A 10262-nucleotide genomic window follows, 5' to 3' on the forward strand; every position below is an offset into this window, starting at 1 on the left:
TAGTAGCGCTAGCTTTAGCTAACGTTAGCCAACGAAACGAACTGCCGAGTAAAATTGGAAAACACTGGTAATTAATTATTCTATAATTTGTAAAACTACGGTGTTAAAAACGACAATTTCAAAAATACAGATTCTAATGGTCAGATATAGATATACAGATACTAAAGATAGGCAGGTACTTGCTTTTAAGCAGAACACAGGGGGAAACAAACTTAGCGGGAGTGTTTACGTGTTCGGCGTAATGACGTAAAACGGCCTCGACAATTTCTGTAGTCCTATTCAGCCATTCGGTAACAACCATCGTTTTTCAGACACGTAAACTCTTCAAAAATCCCCAGTGGGGTCACTGCTGATGTATTTAATGTCGTAGAACAAAACGTCAATTACCTCTTAAATTTGTGTCAACCACAGACCTTATTTCGAGCTATTTTCCAAAACCCTATGGAAAAAATGCATTGCTTTTTGAGGAAGGAACCGGAAGTGCTAAAAATGCTAACTTACTTCCGGGTTTTACGACGCGTCACTGCGGCTCTCTATTGGAACGAGTTCTTATTATATATCCATGATCCACCCACAAAGGTGTTTTGAGTTTGGAGGATTTAGAACGTCTTCTTCAGTGGTGTTTGGGACATTTGACTACACACAACTCAGCCTGAGAAGCACTGTAATCAGCCAGAATAACTCAAAACATGTGCGGGTGTGCAGAGCCTGGTTATTCACAGCTAACATGCTAACATTTACACATGGTAGAGGATGGATCAAACTGATCCATATGATGACAAAGATCTCTTTGGGTGAGTTTGGTTTGGGTAAAGATTTGTTTTTTGTTTTGGGCCCAACTCCATCTGCTGTTGAGGACCATGTGATATTGGTTGAGCGCTAGAGAAAAAACTAAGATGCATTGTTTTACCAAACTGCTTTTTCTATATGGCAGATAGTGTCGTTTCATTCCATCTGTAATTAGCATAATACAAAACTAATTATAGCAGTTTTTGTTAGAAAAGGAAAAGAACGCATCAGATGCATGTCTATTTTAATATTTATTGAATCTACAAATTAAGAAAAATGACAACGAAAATGAAAACAAGTACGTACATTATAAAGTGAAAACATGCCCGTTACACATCCTGCCTCCCCTCACACCTGGTTGATATTCAGGAGCTCCAGCAGCCGCTTCAATACGTGTCAAGATTAGCTCGCTCCCCTGGGTCGGCCAATCACGGTTCACGGTACATGACTTGCCAAACTGAATCACCCAATCCTGAGCGAGAGAAGAGCCGGAGCGATGAGACAACACTTGGTGTCTGATGTTTGTGTGTGTGTTTGTGTGTTTAGCTTCCTGTTAGTATTTTGTGCATCTGTTTTCAAGATATTGGATATGTTTTGTTTTTTTCTCAATATTTGCATGAATGTATCTTTCTCTGTGCATTTATGAGTTTGAGTTTTTGTGTGTATTTCCTGGCTTGCATTAGATTTTTTTCTACACGTGTGATAACGTGTGTGTGTGTGTGTGTGTGGCCCGTATCTTCCGTGCCGCTGTCTGCCTACAGATGGGATGTGTCACATGCTGAGTGGACAGNGTGTTAACACATGAATGCATGCATGTGTGTGTATCTGTGTTTGTGTGTGTGTGTGTGCGTGTGTGTGTGTGTGTGTGTAGCCCGTATCTTCCGTGCCGCTGTCTGCCTACAGATGGGATGTGTCACATGCTGAGTGGACAGGCATATTGAAGCAGGGGAGGGGACAGATGGGGGGGGATAAACGGGATCGGGAGGGGGGGTGTGTGGGGGAAGAGATGTGGTGGTCATTTTAACATGACTCAGCGTTCCTCTGACCTTCCCCATACGACTGATGTCTGATGTAGCCGCAGGAGGTCCGCTTCAAAAGCTGTTATGAATATTCAATGTTTCCTCTCTCCTTCCTCCACCAGGCAATCCATCATTCATAAACACGCCTTCACACCCTGCTGGAGGGTGTGTGACTCCCCGTGTGTGTTTCCTATTTTTGCCAAATGTGCGCATCGGAAGTCAATGTGAAATATTCCCTTGCAGGGATTTTAAATATTCAGATCATTCCAGTGTATAATAATTTGTTTGCTATTTCTGCCACGTCAGGCTGGTAAATCCAGATTTACCCGCTTATGTTGACAATACAAATGTAACTTCTGCGATTTAAGAACATTGCGTCAAAGCATTCTATACAAAAAATCAAAACCCACTGTTTTAAGTCTTCACTCTTTGATTTTTATATTTAGTTGGGTAGCTAAATGTCAGAAATGCATCATGGTTAGCTTGTTTTTCTTATCTTGAAAGTCAAATTGTGAAAGTGTAAAAAAAAGTCCACTGTGTTCTTTTGAAATGTAATAGCAAGGAAAAGCACAAAGAAACAATTGTAAATATCGAATTAAGCTAACAATGTTTTACATCAGTGGTTAACTAATTGTAAAGTTAGTTAGTAAATTTAAGTATACAGATATCTTTTGTTTTTCGTAGATAAAATTCGAACTGCATACTGACACTAATTGTTTATTTTACTTGTCCTTCTTTTAGATTCCTACCTGCAGTAAAGGAAGCTGAAGATAAAACATCCCAGCATGCATTCTGACTTCTGGGTATGTGTCTTAAATATCTTATTAGGTAGCTAAATCTAACTGGGAGGAAATATGCTAACGGCAGTAAAATATAAATGTGTGTGGACTTCCTTTATGTCTTCAGGGGTCCATTTGTCAGCAGTATAACAGCATGTGCTTACAAAAGTACCTGTGTGCAAGTTTGTGTGAGTGTGTTAGTGCTGTATTTGCATTCTCTCTCATTGCACTAAGCGCTGAGCTGATATATTAGCTCAGTAAATCTTTGTACACCTTTTAGGTAAATCAGTCGTCTCATCACAGTAAACAGGAGAGCAGAAAGTGAACACACACAGCTGCTGCTATCTCTGGTTGTTCAAGACAAAATAAGACCATTTCAAACACAATAACACTAGTAATCTGTACTCAAACTGAAAAAGGAACCGTCTTTCCCTCGGTTATTTAATTCCAGCTGCTCTTTAAACTGTATCTGCAGACAGAAGGTCAATATTTGCAATTTGAACCCATTTTCAAGCTGTTTTTACCTCTGGGAAGGTAAAATTGGATGTTTTGTCATGTCTGGGGAGAGGCGTAATACTTTAAGGCATTGGATGTAGTTTTCCTCTCGGACGCTGTTTTACTGTTAAAAGCTGATTTTCATTGATATGATCAAGAAAAAATTCAAAAGCACTATATGGGTACCCTTATCATTATCATTATATTACCCTAATATCAGCGTCACCTAGACAGTTTTTTAGGTCAGTTAAAGATGAAACATTTATAATTTGTCTAAAGGTAAACCAGACTTTTTTTCTGCACAAGTTTAAAAAAAAATACGAATCATGAAAAATGATATCAACTTAATATTTAAGGTTTAAATCAAGCAGTTATTTCCTTGAAAATACTTTTCTTCTTGTTTAAGCACTACCAAATCAATATGTAATCTTTTCCTTTAAACCCAATGAAAATGACGGGGGCTAGCTTTTGTGTTGCCTTTACCAATTTGCAGATAATCACCATAACCAACACACAGCCACAGCCATATTATGACCAAATGATAGGGCATGTAAGCAAACAACTCCCCTCTTTCACATCCAGCAGATCAACAATTTGACAAAGGTGAAATAAGGTGCAACCAAGAAAAACAGCCAAAGATAATCTGATGTTTAAAGGCTGACAGAATGGATGTTTCTATTGGAATAAAGACACACACACAGTGACAGTGAAGCACATATTCACTGATTTCAAATGAAACAAAACTCAACGTGGGCCCAGCGTTAGTGGACAGCAGGCGAAGAAGAAGCTGAATCATGTTCCGGGTCATGTGACGAGAGTGGACACGGCTGTCAGGGCTCGTGTGTGTTATAGTTTAGAGCAGGGGTGGTGTTTTTTATTTTTTGCAGGCACATGTGTGGTCTCTAAGAGTCTGTACAGAGTTTGTGTTCGTGTGTGTTTGTAACAGAGATGAGTTTGTTGTTTATGCATGTGTCTATAAATGTGACATGGAAATGACTCTGTGTCTGAGAATGTATGTTTTTTATTACCGTCTGTTCATCTGTTTTTGCAGTGTGTGTTGAAGTTTTTTAAATTTTTGTGTGTGTGTGTGTGTGTGTGACACAGATCGTTCCTGACAGCATGCAGAGAGCTGGCACACGGCTGTCCTCTCCTCCACCCACAGTCCTGTCTCACACGGTAAACGCATCCTCACTTTACGTCTGTTTTCCCCAATGAGACTCAGGACGACTGCTCAGACACACACACTTCTACACACACACACACAAATAGAGACACACACAGTTCAGATGGTGCAGAGCCAAACAGAGAACCTGGAACGAAGTGACAGAGTGTGGACCGTAAACTGTCCTGTTCAATTCCCACATCACCGTCACAGCGGGACCATTGCTCTAATGGGGGAAGGCATCTCCGGTGAAAAACAGAACCCAAAACACCTCCTAAAGTTCGACTTGATTTTGGATTGGAGAAAGATGGAGTGTCAGTGGTGTATTAGGACATGTTCCAAACTGTAAGGCATATCTGGACGACATTGTTGTCTATTCTAATGACTGGTCTAGCCACATGTCTACCTTAAGAGAAGTTTTTAAATGCTTGTCGGCCGCATCCCTAACGCTTAACCTTGCCAAATGTGAGTTTGGAAAAGGTACCGTTCTCTACCTTGGTCAGCAGGTTGGTCGAGGGCAGGTGTGCCCTGCTGATGCAAAGATCAGGGCAATTGCCTCCATCCCAGTGCCATCCACCAGGAGGGAACTTCGCCGCTTCTTAGGAATGGCAGGGTACTATCGCCGTTTCTGCGAAATGGTGCGTAGAGCGGAATATGAATACAAACTGCAGATTCGCAAGTTAGAGATAGAAGCTGAGAAAGAAATCACGTTAAAGCGGCTTGAAGTTGATGCCCTGAGAATCTCTTCAGAGCAGACATTTGAGAGGTCAATACCTTCGCATACAGTCTCTCATACAAAAAGTTTTGATGTTAGTAAAAATATTGCTTTGGTGCCAACTTTTAGAGAGTCAGAAGTTGACTCATATTTTTGTGCTTTTGAGAGGAATGCTACCGCACTAGTCTGGCCTAAAGACATGTGGCCAATCCTACTGCTTAGTGAGGACGTAACAAATGGGGTGTTGACGCAGCACTTTTACACGTGATAGGGCAAAGATGGATTTTTCTGTCATCAATTTACACCAAATGTATAAGGCCTCCGTCAATTAAAAGGTACTGTTAGAGCCAGTATTTTGATTTGATAAGAAAGGCCACCTAATTGTGACGTCTGTAGTCAACGCACTATAAAGGACTACATTTCCCACGGCTTCTGTGCTAAAGCCACAGTGATGGACAACCTGTTGAGAGACGCCGTTGATGAACAGTTTTTAACCGTACGCGTACATACAAATCGTACAAGTACCCTTTAAGTTAGGAAGTTATATAAGCATTATCAAGAAAGAAAGAATACCTAAGTTGTTATTTTATTTGAGTTTTGCCTATTTCTTTTGAATATTGTAAAGGCCTATTTTCTTTGTTGCATGTGCAAAAGTTTGTTATTTTATTTTGAGCAAACACATCGCAACATCATCTAATGTCATGCCTTTGCCAGCATAATGCAGGGCTGAGTGACAGAGAGATTAATGTATTCACATTTTCATGCTGTCCCTCAGGATTGTGGGTGGGTCCGATCCTACATCAAATAACTTCATTCCCTGTTTATTATTACATCTCATAGTCCGTTTGCATGATATGTCTCCAACCCTGATAGAGGCCAAACAGTTAGTTGTCCACAGTCCCATCATGTCTCTGCAGGAAGACATTTTCTTTGTTAAATAGTGCTCCCAGCCCTGCATGCACTCTAAAGTCCGACAAACATTAAATACACTCATGAGATCTAAAAGAAAATGACCGTAGAGTGCATGCAGGGCTGGGAGCACTATTTAACAAAGAAAATGTCTTCCNCAATAAATGGATGTTTTCAAAGTCAAAGAATAATCACATTTAATAATCGCAATTACAATTATTGACCCAAATAATCGAGATTATGATTTTTGCCATAATCGAGCAGCCCTAGTTTCATTTAATATTGAATAAGATACATCTTGTCTCTGATTAATGTTTGAATATTTAACCATAGGATCTCTCCTAAACTCAACCAATTGCTCTGAGTTGCCTACCATGAAAAATGTGGTGATTCTTTAAGTGTCTTTAGCGAATATTGTGATGAAATGCGTTTAGTGTTTTGGTAATAGTTTAAGAATTAGCAATTTGCTAGACGGGTTCCTTAAAAAGTTACTTATTATATTGAAAAAAAGAAAGAACAGTCGGGACAAGATTTAATATTTGCTGCTGCAACATATTTCAATACTGTATACTTCAATAAAGAAGACACTGTCTGCAATTTGGCAATAATTATGATTTTCAAGTACTGTATGTCATTATGGTCATGCCAATAAAGCTTTTTGAATTTGTTTCCTTACAGTTACAAGGTGCTAAATCATGAAATGAAGATTTAGAAGTCATCATTTTGATCTTTCTTTAGTGAACAATTTTCTGCGACAATCTTTATCATGTAAAAAGTGTTGTGTTTATTATGCTGATACTAATGAAATCCGTCACATCTGAGTAATCCAGGTTAGCTGCTCAGCAATGTTTTATTCAAATGGTACTTTATCAAAACGTCTTGACTGTTGATCTGAGCGCTGGTTGAAGCCAGAAAAGCTTTTTATCTTTCGATCATTCGCCAGCCACAGATGTCACGGAGAGTTTTAACAGTGGAAGTTTAGCAGAGGATAAAAGGAAGGACTGTAATGCTTTGGCCTCTTCCTCCCTGATCGTTCTGCTCTTTGATCAGCACAGAATCGCTTTAATCACCGAGTACAAAGGCTGCATGCAGAACACTTGGTTAATTACGGCTGACACATCACAAGACAGTTACACAGCGCACAATGGACAGTGCAGGACAGAAGTGAATACGCTGATAAATCCTGCTGTCGGGTAGTCCAGGGGAAATTATCAAATGATATAGAAATATAATGGAAACATATGAGATCCACAAGCTTATATTAATCTTTGAATAACTTAGGATTTACATGCCAGCATTTACCGTTTAATATTCCAACATCCAGTCATATCCCTTTAATAAAATTCACTGAACTGTTTAAGATTTTTACGATTTGTCATTCTGGTTTCTGCAGAAATACATCGAGTGGATTTAATAGATTCCACAGTGCCCTTAACTTTTCCTGATTGAAACAGCATGTCTGTGAGGAAATGGAAAATGAACCTATGCAGCTACAATTAGTGGAGCACATAACCTCGCTCTGCATATCAGATTTTCACTTAAAGTTTATGGTTTCATACACCATTTCACAACAGGGGACACTCAAATGTAGCTGTATTTAATCATCTGTTTTCCCCGGTCAGATTCTGTCCACTAAAAGCACTTTATTAACATGTTCATGTTGTCGCTACGGTAAATATATGTTTACAGAGGATATGGGACACTCTTAACTCATCTTGCGTTGGGTTTAAAAACATACAAAAATTAAGATTGTCTATCTGAGGCCATACACATTTGCATTGAGGATAATTTAAACAGCTATATACACCCGGGTGTCCGTAGCTAACAATGCTATTTACACCCGGGTGTCCGTAGCTAACAATGCTATTTACACCCGGTTGTCCATAACTAACAATGCTATGACACCCGGGTGTCCGTAGCTACTGTTTTGGATGTATAGGTATTTATGGAAATGTTTCCTTGATAACTTCATTCCCTTGTGCTGCTTCGTCAAATTGTAATTCCCCTATGGTGGATGAAATGAACCATTCAGTAACATTATTCAATTAACATTTTATATAAATGTTATTTGATTGCCATATTAAAACTAGGGCACATTTTCTACTCACATTATCATTGAGTTATGCTCCTGGTTGGAGAGACCTGAGATTATCTTCGTGCAGAGTGATTCCTCCGGCACTAAAGCCAGCAGAAGGTGAAGATATCTCTGTAGATTCACTGGGCACAAGGAAAGGAAGCAACGCGTAAATGGTTTTGGGGGTGGGTGGAAATAGCCGAATAGTTGCCGTGTGTCTATTTTCACCCAGGTGCAAATAGACACTCCGTACTTATATATACTTCACTGATAAATATACCTATAATAATTACCATTATTACCAGGTAGTATAGTAACCTGGATTGGGTGTCAACATCAATATTCAATGATAGCTGCATTACTGCATACTGTACTGTATTCTGCCAGCTGCATTAAGACTTTAAGGATCCGTAATGTTTATATCGTAAGCATTCAAGGGTAGTAAACATCCCAAACAAACACTATTAGACCGAGATCTACACCACTCTGGGACGCTGCAGCTCATCTCCAGGTTAATCTGCACAGTGTCTAACACAGTTTGTTTCAAAGCAACAGCTCCATTCAGATCTTCTCTGTGTTTACTGTGTTTTCTCTTTGCAAATGTACAGGAAGAAACTCGCAGAGACACAGATATGAGTGACTCTTCTCAGGTCAGTCTGGTTTCTTATTATTGTGTACTGTTGGTGCCTGTACTCCCTCAAAATGTGTTTTGCGTGGGCTTCAACAAATACAAAAAGAGATACTCCCGTTATGCGTGAGGTCAAACAGCACCAGGAGCTGCATTATGTTTTCTCAGCTTTTTCACTGCTTCATGTTTTTTTAACAGCTGTGGTTCTGGCAACTCAAGATTAGACCCGAGAACGGACCCACTTCATTAAATTCACTTTGCAAAAGTACTTTTTCAGCTGTTACGCTCCCAGGAAATGTTTACTGAGAATTTCTGCACATGAATAACACAAGTTCCACTGGTGGAGCTCATTGACCCCATTTCAACAAAAACTGTCCCAGGGGTGTAGGGAACTCAGGAAATAAATCAGGAGCTTTGCACAAACCTTTTTGCATTTCCACTGCAGCTGAAGGACCCTGGAGATTAGGTAGTACCCAGGAAGGTGCTACTCTAGGATACAACAGGAAACACACAATTAGCCATTATTGTTTATTTTCCAGTTAACTCCACATAGGGAACAAATAGATGAGGTAACTGAAGTATCTTTGTATTGTCATTTTTAAAAGGGGCCCTATAATACACATGCTCAGGTTCATATTCATATTTTGTGCCTCTACTGTGATGTGTTTACATGCTTTATTTTTATCATACTGCCAGCACCTCTTTTCACCCTCTGTCTGAAACCAGAGCCCTGTCTGCTCTGATTGGTGAGCTGGCCGGTGCTGATGTGGTTTGGCAACCGCTTAGAGTTGTCCCGCCCCTTAGCCCATCACGTACAATGTGTTGGAGCGTTAGCCAAATAGAAGCGCAAATGTTACATAGTGATGTCATGATGTACCATTTACATGCACAAAAACGTATGCAACACACTGCAGGAAAGGGACAACCCCATAAAGCATATCTTTAAACTACTCGATGGCTATATTGTTTAAACATCAATAACAATACAAGAAATTCCCTTCTAAAGTGCTTATATTGATACCAGCGAAAACCAAGGCTCGTTAGCAGCATCAGGTTTGTGTTTGACCAATCACAACATTTGATCCAAAAAGCCCCACCTTGAGAGTTCCTGAACCATTTTGAGGTACAGTGCAGTTATCTGTCTTATTGGACTGCTTTTCCATTTGATTGAAACGTTTTGTAATAGTTTGTAATAAGTTTGTCTGCTTCTTGTAACACTTGGATAGTTAACCCAAGTGAAAAAGTCAGATACAGTCCAGTTAATAAGCCTTTCCTCTTAAGTAACTTATGTTGACATATTCAGGGCACTGAGTTCAAGAAGCTTAACATGCAGTGACTCATATCCCATAACAGGGAGAAAAGAAGGGGCACCACAGTACAAACAAGTATATCAAGTTAGTGTTGTCAAATATTGTATACATATTAACTCCCCACACACCTCACATGGACTTTAAAAGAACACATAATAAGTATGGTTAAACTGCTTTTCTGACAACTATTGATCTGTCAAATGTGGCAACACCTGGAAATAGAGCATGAACCTTAGCTCAGAAACTAAATGCAAGCCAATCTTATCAAATCAAAATACTGGCTCTAACAGTACCTTTTAATTGACGGAGGCCTTATACATTTGGTGTAAATTGATGACAGAAAAATCCATCTTTGCCCTATCACGTGTAAAAGTGCTGCGTC

At 39.6% G+C, this 10262-nt stretch overlaps 1 long non-coding RNA gene across 1 annotated transcript in view; it reads left to right on the forward strand.

Annotated features, from left to right (window-relative positions):
• LOC104954160 (uncharacterized) overlaps positions 1-10262 on the forward strand; it is a 32536-nt gene that overhangs the window by 1573 nt on the left and 20701 nt on the right. Inside the window, exons 2-3 of the long non-coding RNA XR_799308.1 lie at positions 2550-2611; positions 4187-4258. This is a non-coding gene — a long non-coding RNA (uncharacterized lncRNA). The remainder of the gene's footprint in view (positions 1-2549; positions 2612-4186; positions 4259-10262) is intronic.

This window comes from Notothenia coriiceps, unplaced genomic scaffold (assembly GCF_000735185.1).
Source record: "Notothenia coriiceps isolate Sejong01 unplaced genomic scaffold, NC01 NC01_scaffold00022890, whole genome shotgun sequence".
In the NCBI taxonomy this organism is placed as follows: domain Eukaryota; kingdom Metazoa; phylum Chordata; class Actinopteri; order Perciformes; family Nototheniidae; genus Notothenia; species Notothenia coriiceps.